The sequence below is a fragment of the Suricata suricatta genome, chromosome 10 (assembly GCF_006229205.1).
Source record: "Suricata suricatta isolate VVHF042 chromosome 10, meerkat_22Aug2017_6uvM2_HiC, whole genome shotgun sequence".
Lineage (NCBI taxonomy): Eukaryota > Metazoa > Chordata > Mammalia > Carnivora > Herpestidae > Suricata > Suricata suricatta.
In genome coordinates this window covers 28,951,017-28,967,049 of record NC_043709.1, presented here as the reverse complement: position 1 = coordinate 28,967,049, position 16,033 = coordinate 28,951,017, and the positions used below count along the sequence as shown (strand labels likewise).

Genomic DNA, 16,033 nt, shown 5'->3' with positions numbered 1-16,033 from the left:
AGGGGAGAGACTTTCCCACTTGGGTCAAAGAGATGAAACAGAAGTGGGAGGGATTCAAAGGACTCAACTACCACTTCTAGCTTTGAAGATAGAAGAAGGGGGCCAGGAGACAAGGAATGTGGTAGCCTCTAGAAGCTGGGAATGGGCCTCCATTACAAGAAGCAAAAAGACAAGGACTTCAGTCCTACCATCATAAAGAACTAACTTCTGCTATAATCCAAATGAGCAAGAGATGAATTCTCCTTCAGAATGTCGGGAAAGAATGCAGTCTGTGGACAGCTTGCTTTCTTTTGTCTGGTGAAACGTTTACAAGACTGCTGACCTACTGAACCAAAACATATTTAATTTGTGTTGCTTTATGCTGCTACGTGTGTGGTCATTTGTCACAGCAGTCATGGAAAATGAATACATAAGGTTTTCATGGACAGAAAACTGAACTTCCTGGCTAACGTAGCTAGTTGAATGGTCTGTGTTTCCCAGTCATAAATCACAAATAGTCATGAGCTGATGGTATTTTTGTCTCCTTTTGCCAGGTTCTTCCATCTGATCAACTTTAGGCTTCCTCACCTTTCAAAATGCTGCTCTGGCCACTCAGGTGTGCTGCCTCAGGCTGGTTGTGGGAGCCCGACTCTGCTGATTCCCCCCGGCTGACCATACTCCGGTGACATTTTCTACCAACTATAGAATTAGCAACTCACTAAACACTAGTCCCATTAAACATCACTATGATAAATCATGTTTTTTTTCCTTTTGTATAGACTTTGAAAGTCAACAGACACGAATGGAAATAATTGTATACTTTCCTAGACACCTATTATCTCTTCAGGATCTAAAACTGAAAACAGACTTCCTGGGTTTAATAGTAGTTCCACCCTACACCTTATGAGCTGCTTCACCTTCTGTGCTTTAGTTTTCTCGTCTGTAAAATGGGGACATGAGGGATGCACAGAAAGCAAGGATTAAATGAGTCTATCTATGAAAAACACTGTAACAATGCCTGGTGCATCTAGCTAAGCACTCCGTGAGCACTGGGTTGTTAATTGTTACTGTTACGATGATATCTTTGCTGCCAGATAGGAAAATGTCTGTCTCAGTAGTGGATTCCTTTGTCCTAACTTTTATGTCCTAGCAGAAAGGACCTTAGTTTGCCTCTTTCATGTGCCTGTACTGCTAAGAAGACGCAGGTCACTTCCTCTGGTTTTCTTGCCCTCGAAGTTCCTGTTTCTTCTGAGGCAGAAGCAAGAAGAGAGAATCACACAGTGACGTTTGCTGAACACATAAGGATAGTGGCCAGTGACTTCTCCCCCCCCTCGCCCCCCCCCGCACCTCCCCCATCAGAAGGGTGTGCTCCTAGGGCAGGACTGTTCTTTTTTCACTTTCCCCATCTTTTCAGCTTTCCCCAAATGGCCAAATCCCCACACGGAGGCTTCTGTTGTCTTTGAAAACAAAACAGGACATTCCGCCCAGATTTAAACAGAACCATCTACAATTGTATTATGTATCAGCTTTCCTGTGTGGCATTTATTTGAGGAAAGGCCCTCTGGATATGAGGGACTTGATGTTAGAAAATTAAATCACACAGATTGAAATGACAATCTGATTCAGGAGAAGAAAAAAATCCACTATGCGATAGAGGAGTTGTTTTTAATGAACTCATTTTCGTGGCTCCGAGCGCGCCGAGGAGAAAACATATGGATGGGATTGCTAATTTAATACCATGTTTGCTTCAGGCTCTCTGTGCCGTTTTCTAGACCGGGCATCCAAGCCTGCGGTCTCCATTTTTGAATGGAGTACTGACATATGAAGCAGTCAACTGAAAATAAAGGAGCAGAGTTAATGTAGGCAGTCTTCTTCACTGTGGTTACAAGATGGCGGGGCTTCCAGATTTGCGCACGGTACCTTGGAGTGGAAGTGGATGCCAGATCTGAGAGCTCTGTGTGGGCAGCTGACAGTGGGTATTTCAATTTGAAAATTTTGTTAGTTGCCATAGTGACGGTCACAATCATGTGGTATGTGTGGTCTTTGTGGTACTGAACACCTATTACAAGCACCAGCAAGCAGTAAGTCTTTACTTTTATTCTTGTGCATCCTTGTAGCGGAAAAATGATAATATGTGTTCGAATTTTAAGTTGAATTAAAAACAACAAAAAAATGATCACTTGCTTAACTTTATTTAAAGCATGTTCATTTCCTAATTATGTTTTAATCAGATTTTTCTTTAGCAGAGAAATCATCAGGAAGTGATTTTTTTTTTCCAAAACAAGGAGTCCCAGAAACCAAGGTTACAAAGCTTCATAAAAAGAACAGGAAACTCCCCTCTTGTTATGAATGTGTTGTGTCAGCATGATGCTGCTCAAGTTCAGACTGAAATTTAAACTGAAACAAAAGTGACTGTACAGGTTACCACTCCCTTTGCAAAGGGTGCTCACCATGGCCGCGGATTACTTAGTCCCTGGATGCCACTCCCAAGGCTAAATTTTGCAGGGGGTTAGTCCTTATGATTGGTCATGTACCAGAGGGGCAAACTGAAGTCCCCCAAGATAAGCATGTTTGTGTTTGTTCCTTTTTATAGCTCCTGTAATTTCTGTTCTTTACATGTTGATATTTTTTCGTGCATAGATATACATAATTGTTGTATCTTTATAGGGAATTGCACTTTGGCATTATCCAGTTCTGTTCTTTGTCTTATTTAGCCATTTGTTCTGACTTCCGCCTCGTTTGAGGTGATGACTTCTGCTTTATGTTACTTGTTTTTGTTCAATAGATCTGTGACCACTCTTTTATTGTAAGCCTTTATCTTTGGTCTTTTTCTTGTATTTGGCATGAAGTAGATTTCACCTGGTGATTCAATCTGTAAAAATTTGATTTGAACCAAGGAAAGTTATATTTACTGATAGACAAAAATGTTTGGTCTTAATTTTGTTTTTCTCTTATATCATATTTCTCTGAGAGAGAGAGAGAGAGAGAGAGAGAGAGAGAGAGAGAGAGAATCCCAAGTAGGCTCCATAGTCAGCACAGAGCCTGAGGTGGGGCTCAAAGTCAATAACCATGAATTATGACCTGAGCTGAAATCTAGAGTCAGAAGCTTAACTGGCTGAGCCACCCAGGAGCCCCCTATCATGTTTCTCTATAATTTTATAACTTTTTTATAAAGTCTGTTACCATGACACCTGTTTGCTTTGTTTATTTTTTTCTCTGTGAAATTTGGCTGGGATTTAGGGAGGGAGGTTTACATTTTTATTTTAATACTTTCATAATTTTACATATATATAATGTCATTAGTCCTAATCTTTATTAGAATTATTATACAGAATTTATTAGTTTACCTTCATAAACGATGATAAAGGTAGCTTGTTTACTATTCTATCTTCATTTTTCTCTCTTTTACTTGCCAACTTTATTCAATTATCTTTCCTAGTATTCTCTTTTGTGAGTTATCTATGTTTGTAAGTCCATTTTAAATTACAGTGTTAGACTCTTGGCTGTTGCAGATGGGCAAGCTTGCTATTTCACTCACATTCTTTCCCTTTTACCTCCCATTTAAAAAAAATGTTGAGTTCTTTTTTGATTGTCTAGCATATACAACTATATTATGTTCCTTTATCATATGCTGCAATTTGTGTGATCATTTCCATTATGCAGTTAAATATACTCAGGGGTCTTTTTTTCAGTAGCTTTCCTCATTATATCTTGTTTGACTGAAGTTTTCCCTTTAGTAGTGTCCCTGAGAAATGTCCATAAGAACAATATTCCATGAAGTCTTGTATATATAAAATGTCTGAAATTTTTATTCTCTAGGGACAGCTTGGCTGAATATAGAATTCTTGATGTACCCTTTCTTGGTGGAGTGTTCTGCAGGCATTGTTTAACTGTTTCTGGAATTTATAATTGCTGTGAAGATTTCTGAAGCCAACATGATGTCCTTCCTTTGCAAGTAACTTGATATTTTTTTGCCTGGCTGTCCAATTCTTTCTATATTTGAAGTTTTAAATAATTTTACTAACATAAGACTAATCATTTTTTTCTGTTATAGCACAGTGTGCCCTTGCAACAGAGAGATTCAAATCTATATTTAAAGAAAATTTTGGGGGCACCTGGGTGGCTCAGTCAGTAAAGCGTCTGACTTTGGTTCAAGTCACGATCTCGCAGTGTTTGAGTTCAAGCCCCACGTGAACCTCTGTACTGACAGCTCAAAGCCTGGAGCCTGCTTCAGATTCTGTGTCTTCCTTTCTCTCTGCCCCTCCCCAACTCATGCTCTGTCTCTATCTCTCAAAAATTAATAAATCTTAAAAAAATAAAGAAAAATTTCCTAAATTGTAATTTAAAATATTTGTTTTGTTATTTAAATTTTTTATTGTTTTTTTAAATTTATTTTTGAGAGACAGAGAAAGACAGTGCAAGCAGGGTAGGGTCTGAGAGTGAAGGAGACACAGAATCTGAAGACAGGCTCCAGGCTCTGAGCTGTCAGCACAGAGCCCGAAGCAGGCTCAAACCCACATACCGTGAGATCATGACCTGAGCCGAAGTCGGACACTCAACCAACTGAGCCACCCAGGCGCCCCTGTTTTGTTATTTAAAAAAATCTTTGAGGGGGGGGCACTCCTTTTATCCAAATATTGTATCTTCTTTGACTGTCTTCCATTTCTCCCGTTTTCTTTCTACTTTTTTTTTAATCTTTTATTTTCATTCATTTTGTTTGCTTTCTTACTTCTATGCCTTTTACTGTATTTTTGCTGTGTCTGTTTTCCTTGATCATTCCAATGTTATATGGATTTCTAAATTCTTCTCTCCTAACTGGAACATGAGTGAGGTGGGTGGGGAAGGGATTAGGCGCGTAGAGGCACCAGGGAACAGAGTGGTAGAAGATGAGTTTAAAGCATCAGGCAGGCAGTAGTTAGATCATGCCTTGGCTACTGGCAAGGAGTCTGGACTTCATTCCAAGCGTTATAGGGAATTATTTGTAGAGAAAATGTGATAAAGAGGGAAAGCCTCCTTGAAGAAGGGCATTTGAGCAGAGACCTGGTAGACATACAGAAACCATCTACAGAAAAGTCAGGGTAAAAACCTTCCTAGGCAGAGTGAATAACCAGCACGAAGGTTTAGGAACAGAAAGAGACTGATATGTGAGGAACAGAAAGGAAGTCTGGATGGGTGGAACATCGGCAAGGGAGAATAATGATACCAGATGAGACAGGAGATCCAAATATGGATTGTAAAGGCACAGTGGGATTGGAGAGACCAGTTAAGAGGTTATTGCTAGGGTCCATTTAGGGGACTGTGGCTTAGATGAGACAATGGCAGTGGAGGTGGACAGAAGTGAATGGATCTGAGATATACTGTGGAGGTTGAATTAACAGTACTGGCTAGTAGCCTTGATAAGGAAAGATAATTAAGGGCTCAAAATAATTCTCAGTATAGACATATAAGCGTATCTGAAAATGAACCTATTGTATGAATTGAGTTGAATGAATTCAGCCTTAAACATTTGAGCTAATATGGTGGGAATGAAGATGGTAGGGGTTATCGAAGGAACAAACTTTTATTAATTAACTGTGTGATGGACATTTCACATGTGGCATCTTTTTTTTTAATTTTTTTTTTAATGTTTTATTTATTTTGGGTACAGAGAGAGATAGAGCATGAGAGGGGGAGGGGCAGAGAGAGGGAGACACAGAATCTGAAGCAGGCTCCAGGCTCTGAGCTTGCTGTCTGCACAGAGCCTGACGTGGGGCTCGAACCCACAAACGTGAGATCTGACCTGAGCTGAAGCCGGCCGCTCAACCGACTGAGCCACCCAGGCACCCCATGTGGCATCTTTTTTAATGTGTATAATATTCATTCATTCATTCAACAAATATTGGAGTGCCAAAGTCTTAGCTACTGAAGATACTGCAACAGAGGGAAAAACACCAAAATCTTTGATTCTTTACTCTCATGAAGTTCACAAACTGGCGAAGATTTACATTTTATGTATTATGTATACTATTGTATACATGCATAATGTATAATACTATTACATGTATTATGTAGGTATGATTTATCCTGTTTTCAGATGAAAACCCAAGCCATAGAGTGCATAAGTGATTTGTCCAAAATCATAGAAATGGACAGGGTCTAGATTTTACTGTAAACTTTATGATTCTAATGTTCACATTTATTCCTTTATTTCACACTGAAAATTCAACATCCATGTAGGGATCTCGATAGCTATCCATATAAATTGATATCGATAATCTAGGAAATTGAAGATTTTTCTATTAGAGTGGTTTGAATTTTTTTCTTTGTTCGTCCCTATTTGATTTAAATTGATATTTAAATTCTGCATTTGCAATTACAGGATGCCAGTAGCAATGTTCTCAATTAGGACTGAAGAAGTGTGTCTAACACTCTGGAAAACATATCTCCCAACCCCCAAAGTGCCGAGTTTCTGTAAAAGAGAGAGATTCTTCGCTGTCAAATTCCCTGCCTCTCACTTCACTCCCACAGCTGTGTGTTTGAATATGCAGAAGCAAGGTTGGAGGCAAGAGTCAATTATTTTGGGTGGGTTACTGTATCTGAGCTGTTTACTCCGAGGTGGAGGCAAAACACAGTGTAAGTGAAAACAGAGGTTTCTGAAATGTTTGAGTTACTATTCTGAAACTTCCAGTACAAAATACATTTCTAATGAATTATCTTAAATTAAATTTTAATGGCCCCTAAATTGTATATAAAGCACTGGCACAAAAGCAGGCTCTGTGCAGATAAACATCATTAGTGTGTAAGTAGGAAAAGTTCTTTAGCTTCTATTTCCCTCCGGGTTTTCTAACAGCTCCGTGGGTCCTTTTCTGCCTAATGTGAATGCCAATGTGCTCTCCTTTCTGACTTCCCCAGTGAACCTCCTCTGTTAATAGCCGGATTTTGACTTGCCACTCCTGAAAAAAACAAAAGTGCTTGCTCTTTGCTGATGCACAACTTCACCTGCCATCTGCACATGCTCACTCTGGCAGCTCCTCGTGATCCTTCAACTCACAGGAAATCCTTAGAGGAATAAAAAGGACGGGCCCACCCCCACGGCAGAGTGAGCTCCCAGCTGAGTCACATCAGTGGGATGAATGCTGACATGTGTATTGACAAGCCTGGTTCATACTCAAGTGCTCCTGCAGAACGGCACATGGCTGCTCGGAAGCCTGGCAGCCCCCCGCGTGGGGTGGGATTCTGCCTTCTCAACTGTTCTCCCAGTTGGAGTGGAAGCCTCCCTTTTTCCCACCAGCCCTTCTGGAGAGAGTGGGGTGGATGACAGTGATGAAAGGGAATACTGAGACCTGGATGCCAAGAAGACTACCGTAGGAACCTCGCCTTGTGGTCTGCTCACTGCTTCTATCCACACCAGTCCAAATGGCCACACCCTGAGTGGCCTGGTCCCAGAGTGGCTGTTTGGACAGCTTGTGTGGTCATACCAGCCCTTAGTAAGAGACGGCCTGCCAAACCCTGGGAAACTTGGAGTTTAGGTCAATTTAATGCCTTCCCACTAGGCCCTGGGAAGAAAGGTGTAGAGTGACGTGCCTTCATGGCAGCCAGTGTAACTGGTTCCAACATTTTCTATTTTTGCCAGATTGCTTTTCTGACCAACTGCTCTTTATGAAGCTATTTTTTTGTATTGAACCTCAGTTTCATCTAACAAAATAGGATATGCATAAAAAGTAAACAAATGAAAACTCAGTTCAAGAGAGTCTACAAATCACATTGTTTACCTAACTGATTACATTAATATAACTTGACTTTCATATTTGTTTCATACAGAATGCTTTGACATAGCCAAGGACCTGTTTTCAAGTTGGAAATGGGTAATTAGAGATTTAGGGCTTTGGACCTGGGCTTTTGGCATCATACAGAACTATGTGTTTAATGCCTGCTCTGCCTCTTACCCTATGATGGTGAGCAAGTTACTGAATTTCCCTAAGCTTTAATTTCTTAAACTGGAGAATGGAAATAATTCTTATATATCACCTGTCACAATATGTTGAAAAGACTGACAGAGATCAATCATGTAAGTAAAATGCTTAGCCCAGTGTCAGGCACACAAAAGGCTGTATGTAAGTGAATGTCAGAGGTGATGTTGTTAATGAAGCTCACACCACCACCTGCGATGGGTATCAATTTGATTTGTGTTGACTTGACTTGCCTAAGGAATACCAGGATAGCTGGTAAAACATTTCTGGGCATGTCTGTGAGGATGTTTCCAGAAGAGAGTAGCATTTGAATCAGTAGACTGGGTAAAGAAGGTTGCCCTTGCCAATGTGAGTGGGCATCATCCCATCTGTCGAGGGCATGAATAGAAAACAAAGGTAAAGGAAGCAAGAATCTGCTCTCTGCTTGAGCTGGGACATCCATCTTCTCTTCTCCTCAGACATCTGTGCTTATGGTTTTCAGGCCTGTGGACTCGGACCAAATTACACCACAGGCTTTCTTGGTTCTCTAGCGTACAGATGGCAGATTGTGGGATTTCTCAGCCTCCAAAATCATGTGAACCAATATATATGAATTTTGGAGGCTGAGAAGTCCCAAGATATCTATATCTGTATCTATATCTGTCTATATCTATTCATTTTCAGCTACATATATGAATATATATATATATATATATCCTATTGGTTCTGTTTTTCTGGAGAATCCTAATGAACCACCACTCTGCTGAATTTTTACCCTTTATATAGCTTGATTGATAACCACCAAGACAGGATAGGCTATTTAACGATTAGAATTGTGAAATTTTGATCATGAGATAAACTTTAAAAAGAAAAACTACATCAACTGAGTATACAATGTCTTTCATACATGGATTTATTATGCAGCAAATGGATTTTAGCAAGGGTGTGATTGGTGTTCAAAGTAATTTTTAGTGAAAGACTCAAAGGTATGAAAGTTTTTCTTTTGTTGGACCGACTTCAATTCAACAAACCAGGTGTGTATGTATGTGTGTGTGTTTTGCTTTATTCATACTGTAAATTTTTTTCTTGCAGCTGATTTGGACTGATGACTTAAAGAAGAGACAAGCTGCATGTAAGTGTGTGATTCTCAGCCATGTGTAGAATAGGGGAAGGGTGTCAAATGATTATAGTTCTTAGGATGATTTTAATGTCAAAATAAGGAGTGCCTTCTCAATATTGCCATAATGAACACTGCTGGAATTCAAGAGGAATTTATGAAATAATTATTCATTAGGTTTTAAAAATTCAAGTATAACTAACATGCAGTGTTATAATAGTTTCAGGTGTACAATATAATGATTCAACAATTCTATACATTTCTCACTGCTCATCAAGATAAGTGTATGCTTAATCCCCTTTATTGATTTTCCTTATGCGCTTCATCCACCTCTCCTCTGGCATACACTAGTTTGTTCTCTGCATTTGAGAGTCTGGTTTGTGTTTATTTTTGTTTTGTCCTTTTCTTTCTTTTTTCTTTCTTTCTTTCTTTCTTTCTTTCTTTCTTTCTTTCTTTCTTTCTTTCTCTCTCTCTCTCTCTCTCTCTCTCTCTCTCTCTCTCTCTTTCTTTCTTTTCCTTCCTTCCTTCCTTCCTTCCTTCCTTCCTTCCTTCCTTCCTTCCTTCCTTCTTTCTTTCTTTCTTTCTTTCTTTCTTTCTTTCTTTCTTTCTTTCTTTCTTTCTTAATGTAGACTCTACCTTCAATGTAGGGCTTGAACTCACAATTCCTAGATCAAGGGTCTCATACTCTACCAACTGAGCCAGCAAGGTGTCCCTGTTTTTTTGTTTGTCTATCTTATTCTTCATTTGTTCATCTGTTTTGTTTCTTAAGTTCTGTATGTGAGTGAAATCATATGGTATTTGTCTTTCTCTGATTGAGTTATTTTACTTAGCATTATATCCTCTAAGTCCATCCATGTTGTTGCAAAATGGCAAGATTTCATTCTTCTTTATGTCTGAGTAATATTTCATAATATAAACATCTCCTTTATCCACTCATCTATCGATGGGCACATGGGTTGCATCCATATTTGGGCTTTTGTAAATAATGCTGCAATCAACATAGGGGTGCACATATCCTTTTGGATATAGTGTTTAGTGTTTTCATTTTGTTTGGGTAAACACCCAGTAGTGGAATTGCTGGCTCATATGGTAATATATTAATACTTTTCATATTGATTAGGGGAAAATTATCTAGTGCTTGAGAACTTAAGGCCATGCTAATTTATTACATCTTGTGATATCAAAGTGACCACTTATGAAACTTTTTACTAGAAAAACTTTTTTAAAGTTTTTTTTTTGTCCTTCTGTAGATACGTCACATTTTTTAATCCTTTTTGAACATTCAGAATTAGAAACTCATCCAAAAAGCTTGAAACTTGCATCTGAAAAAGTAGCTTCTTTGGAAAAAGAGTGAAATCAAAGTTATATAGCATCCATCTTAGTACCATAATTTGCAAGAGCTGAGAAAATTCTCTTTCCTTTAGCTGAAATTCATCTCTTACTAGTTGAACAATACCAGACTGGCATCTTTGCTCTCTAAGAAACCGTATCTCCATTCTCTGTACTTTACTGGTATAAATCTATTCTGATTTTGGCATATAGTCAATCAGTCTGAAATAATAAATCTCAGTGAAAATATTCCAAGAACACTAGGAGGGGGTTAAATTGTGTAATATCCACCAGTGGGTATTTCAGAGCGTCTCCCAACTCTTAATTTCTCTAATGTTACTGACGAAGTCAGAAATTCATCATCTGCCATTTTTCATGTGATCACTTGCAAATTGACATTTTATGCTAATATGTGCCTAATAAACTTTGCCAGTCACTTTTTTCTGTAATAAATAAGAAAAATACCTTTTCAATTAAATGACTACTTGCAGATGGGAGCTACTAGCCCATGGAACCACAGAGCTGGCGCTTCATCTTTGTCACAGTTTTCAGAGGCCAAAAATACTTCCTCATAGTGTTTGTTGAGAAGAACGTACCTGAGACACTCCTGGCCCAGTCTACCCACAATAAATACTAGTGAGAGTGTCCAGGTTGAGAAACACTAGCCATCGTGCCGTGGGCCACAGTGCCTTTCAAGTGGAGGGGGGCTTAAATCACATGTATGAATCGATAGGATTATTCTATTCTGCATATCCCCATAGCTTTTTAAAAAAGCTTAATTCATTCCACTTTATAGTCAGGCACGTTTACTTGTCTCTCTTTTCTGTTGGATCAGATTTCAAAATTCAAGACAGTAGAACATGCCCTCATTTGTTTCTGAATCCCATGTATGGTTTAGTACAATATCTGGAGTGTTAATGATGTTCAGGAAGGGGCTGTTGACTGCACAGGAGTTGAGAGGGCACTGCCATTCCTTTGCCCTTTGCCTTGGACACGGTGGAAGTTAGACATTTCTCATCGGAGTCTCTCTATAAAAACCACTACCACATATGCAGACCTCTCTTCTGCATCTCTCCTGCAACTACCCTCTTTGAAGTTACTGTCAAGCTGCCATACTTGTCAGGGATTCTGAGCCATCAGATCAAATGCATTCACCCAAATATGCCATAATGTAGTGGTGTCAACCCTAAGATTCGGGGAAGGAAATGAAATCTATGGCTTATATAAGATACATTGGTAAAGAACGATTCAGAAGTGTACAGCATGAGAAGGGAAAATTAGCTTCGCCAATCAACTAATTGGTTGATGAAGCCATTGAAGGTGGGAAAACAGAGAAGCACAGAACAGTGAAATCTGAAAATTAAGAGATGTAAAGACAGAAATTAAGAGACATTCAAATACACACACACACACACACACACACACATACACAGTAGAATATTACTTGGTTACCAAAAAGAATGAAATCTTGCCATTTGCAACAATGTGGATGTGCATTATGCTAAGTGAAATAAGTCAGAGAAAGATAAATATATGATTTCACACGTCAAATTTAAGAAACAAAACAGATGAACACAGGGGAAGGAAAAGAAAAATAAGATAAAAATAGAAAGGCAAACCATAAGAGACTCTTAAATACAGAGAACAAACTGAGGGTTGCTGGAGGGGAGTTGGGAGGGGATGGGCTAAATGGGTGATGGGCATTAAGGAGGGCACTTGTTGGGATGAACACTGGGTGTTATATAAGTGATGAATCACTAAATTCCACTCTTGAAATAAAATAACAATAATGATAACAAAAAAATCATTAGACACAAAAAAAATTCATCAGGAAGTGAGGGCAGGAGGTCAGGTCAAAAGAGAAAAATATTTCTTCTTAATACATATTTACAAGTAAAACACCTCTTAAGAAAGCTGTTTATTTAAGAATAAAGGGTCCATGAACATCTATGAAATGTGAATCTTGTCTTGCATAAGTGAATCAACACTGACATGTGGCCGCTCTGGCTGGGAGTACTATCATATGTAATGGAAAAAGAAATCCTATTGTTTGGAAATAGGTTCTTATATGTGATTTTAAAGATTTACTACTAGGTACTTGTTCATAGGAAGAAAATGTTGGATTTATTTTAGAAATTTTATTTTGGTCAACTTTATCATCTGTTAATTTCTGTTATAGTTAATAAATATTCTATGAAATAAAAAGAAAGGAACGGGGCGCCTGGGTGGCTCAGTCGGTTAAGCATCCGGCTTCGGCTCAAGTCAGATCTCACGGTTTGTGGGTTCGAGCCCCGTGTCAGGCTCTGTGCTGACAGCTAGCTCAGAGCCTGGAACCTGTTTCAGATTCTGTGTCTCCCTCTCTCTCTGACCCTCCCCTGCTCCAGCTGTCTCTCTCTGTCTCTCAAAAATAAATAAAAAGCATTAAAAAAATTAAAAAAAAAAGAAAGGAACATGTGAGCATAGACACAAAAAGCAGTAAATTCTGTAATGTAAATATAGTGAAAATATTACCACATATTAGTCTTTCCTAGACTTTTACCAAATGAATTTCACAATTTAAATGCTTTAAGACTGTAATTATTTTCAAGTGAATGATTCACTCTCTATCGTTTATTTTAAGTAAGTCTTTATCACTATCAAACATTTGGTGAAGCAAATCAAATGATTTGGGAAGGAGAGAAGTAAGTTTTTACATGTGTCACTTAGAAGTGTTGTGAAATCCCACCTGGAATACAGTGATCCATAATTACTAATTGGTTATAATCTTTTTAATGAACGGGAAAAATAAAATTAGGGATTTTATCATCATCAATTGACACATGGAATACTTCCTATGAGTTCTAAAAGCAATTATGGATAGCAGACTATGTCCCTGGGAGTCAGTCTATTTTCAACTTGACTATGAGTTGCTACATCCAACATACTGGCAGCGAGGTAGTAAAATGTTCTCACTCATGTGCTTACACACATACACATGCATACAGCAACATATACACATCCTAAAAATCAAAGGTTCAAATATTTCCTCATCCAGCACCCTTCAATTTAGGGTCCAGAATTTCTTGCACTTGAAAAATACTGCATCATCCTCAGACTATCCATGTATAGTATATATACTATATATATGTATATATATACATGTATGATAGCAAGTATGGTGGTTCTTATAATTCAGAAAAGCTTTATGAGCAAGAGTATTTAAATAAAAAAATTCCAGATATCCCTCAGTCAATCATAAAAACACAAATAAAGGAGGACATACTATTTTGCAAGCACTCAGGTTTTTTTTTTACTTCAACTCAATCTACTGGGAAGGAGTAGCAGTGTCAAGAGCTACCACCTTCTGGGTGTTTACTACATGCACACATGCCATGTACATGCTTACTCTCTGTACACGTGCCATCTGAGTTTCACAATATGCCTGAGAAGTTGGAATTACAAGTCTTATTCAATGGATGGAGTCAGAGATCCAAGAAGGAGAAGAGCTGAATTTGAACTGAGTTCCATTTCACTTAAGCCTATGCTTTGTGGTTTCAGAACTGTGGTTCTATAACAGGAGAAACAGTCATGCTCTATTTACTGAGACATTGGTTTTTTAGCCAAGTTTGTTATAAAGAGCATTTTTCTGAAGGAAACTCTACTTTGCCAGTGATTTATATTACACAATTTGAAACTATTTACCAGTATATAAGTTTTAGGAGGGCTGGGACCATGTCCTTTTTATTTCTTTCTTTTTTTTTTTTTAAATCACAGACATAGTATCCAGGAGATAGGAGGTATTCAATAAGTATTTGTTAAATGAATTTACTGTTGAAATTTTTTTTCTTGTAGATCTAATAAGAACATAGTTAAGAATCTAGAAAATAATTTAGTATACACTTTAGGTTCAAGGAAAAGGTTTTAATGCAATGAACAATACTCAAATATGGTTACACAAAGTATTAGTAAAATCCTTTGTCATTCTAAGCAATAAAGTATTTATTATAATCAAATATAATGTATATCAAGAATTTGGATATCAGAAATACCTGATTTATGAATTTCTCCCGTTATAAAGTAGTTAAGCCTTATAAATTAAGCAATTTCAGTAAGTTTTCATCAGTTTCAGTTTATTGAACACCTGTAACTTCAAATTCAGAATAAATTTCTTTACGCTTTGCTACCATCAAAACTTGCTGAATTTTTCTACGCTGGTAATATTTTATATCCTACTTTAATCTTCATAGGTAATCACTGACTTTTACTTGGAATTCCACCTAGTTTTTATATTATGCCACCTTCATTTTTCTGTAAGCATCTTAAACTCAGGGATACTCTTCATCATCATATCTTTAGGGTTTAGTGTGGACCTGGCCTATTATACAGATTCAAGAAATTCCTGTGGAAAGAGATGAAAGAAATGAGAGATGTAGTGGGAAGGAGGAGGAAAAGGAGAAGGGAAGGATGAAAGGAGAGAAAGAGGGAGTGAAGATAGAAAGAAATAAGATAGCAAATTAATTTTTAGATTAGGAGAAATAAAGTCCAAGATCAACAATGCAAAATCCTTGCTTAGGAACAGAGAACTACTGTGACATCTACCAAGATGTTTACATGTTAAATAACTACCCAGAGTATAAGGGTGGCCCACTGATAATTGCTACTTCTGACTAAGAATTGTATCCTTACTGATACTTCATATAAAATTTTTGAGCCTATGAAAGTAGGCTGACATTTCACTACAACCCATTAATTGCAGGATTAACCAAATCATTCAGGTGATGGATAGCAGAAGAATACATTTATTAATAAGTAGCAATGTCCTACGGATTCTCCAGGTTCTAGGGGATACAGTAACTTTTTTTTTACCAGTTCTATTTACACTAATTTTGACTCATTATCATATTACACTCATACTACATGCAATTTAGTAATACTTTGTTCATGTGCATGTTAAGTAGTCAGAGCTTTCCAAACCTGAACTGTGTTTCTTACATTGCTGATACTAGCAACTAGAAAGTTTTTTGTTTTGTTTTGTTTCTAAAATGGAATAAGAGCAGAACACAGGATCTATGACAACCAGTTCTAAAATTTCCTACTAGTTAGAGAATCCTTCAACTCCTCAAAGTCAATCACACAGGAAGCATTTCACCCAAAGGATGAATTATATAAGGCTCTTAAATAAGAATAATTTTCAGAACTATAGGGTTCCAGCCAAATACTTATTTTTTATGTCATTCAGAAAGAGAGGCTTATGATGCCATTCTGAACAGCTGATTAAAATACTTAACACTAATTTACCTTTTATCTAAAGATAAAATAAATTGAATGGGGAACTACTAAAGAGCTCAAGTGTAGATTATGTAAAGGTCTAGTATTCTTAGTCTCAGGGTGAAAACAAACAAATCAAGAAATTATTGAAGAATCCCCTCCTCAAAAAAATACAAGTACTATGTAAATTTTATATTATTTATTTATTTAAGAGTCATTTACTGTGTACCTATTGTTGAATGAAGATGTAGGACAGGGACATTGAAGATTTCATAAAAGTGTCTGACGCCTTTCTGAGGTGTCGTCATGTTTTTGAACATTTCTGTCCAAAGAGTGCTATGGGTTTTCGTAAGAGAGTGGAAAACCATCAATCTCCTATTTCTTTCCATGTCTAGCCAACGACTTGAGCCTGTTATTGATTGCTTACCAAATA

At 37.7% G+C, this 16,033-nt stretch overlaps 1 long non-coding RNA gene across 1 annotated transcript in view; it reads left to right on the top strand.

Annotated features, from left to right (window-relative positions):
- Window positions 1-16,033, top strand: part of LOC115304963 — a 33,379-nt gene that overhangs the window by 5,213 nt on the left and 12,133 nt on the right. Inside the window, exons 2-6 of the long non-coding RNA XR_003914692.1 lie at window positions 534-661; window positions 3,799-3,934; window positions 6,338-6,513; window positions 6,871-7,913; window positions 9,000-9,039. This is a non-coding gene — a long non-coding RNA (uncharacterized LOC115304963). The remainder of the gene's footprint in view (window positions 1-533; window positions 662-3,798; window positions 3,935-6,337; window positions 6,514-6,870; window positions 7,914-8,999; window positions 9,040-16,033) is intronic.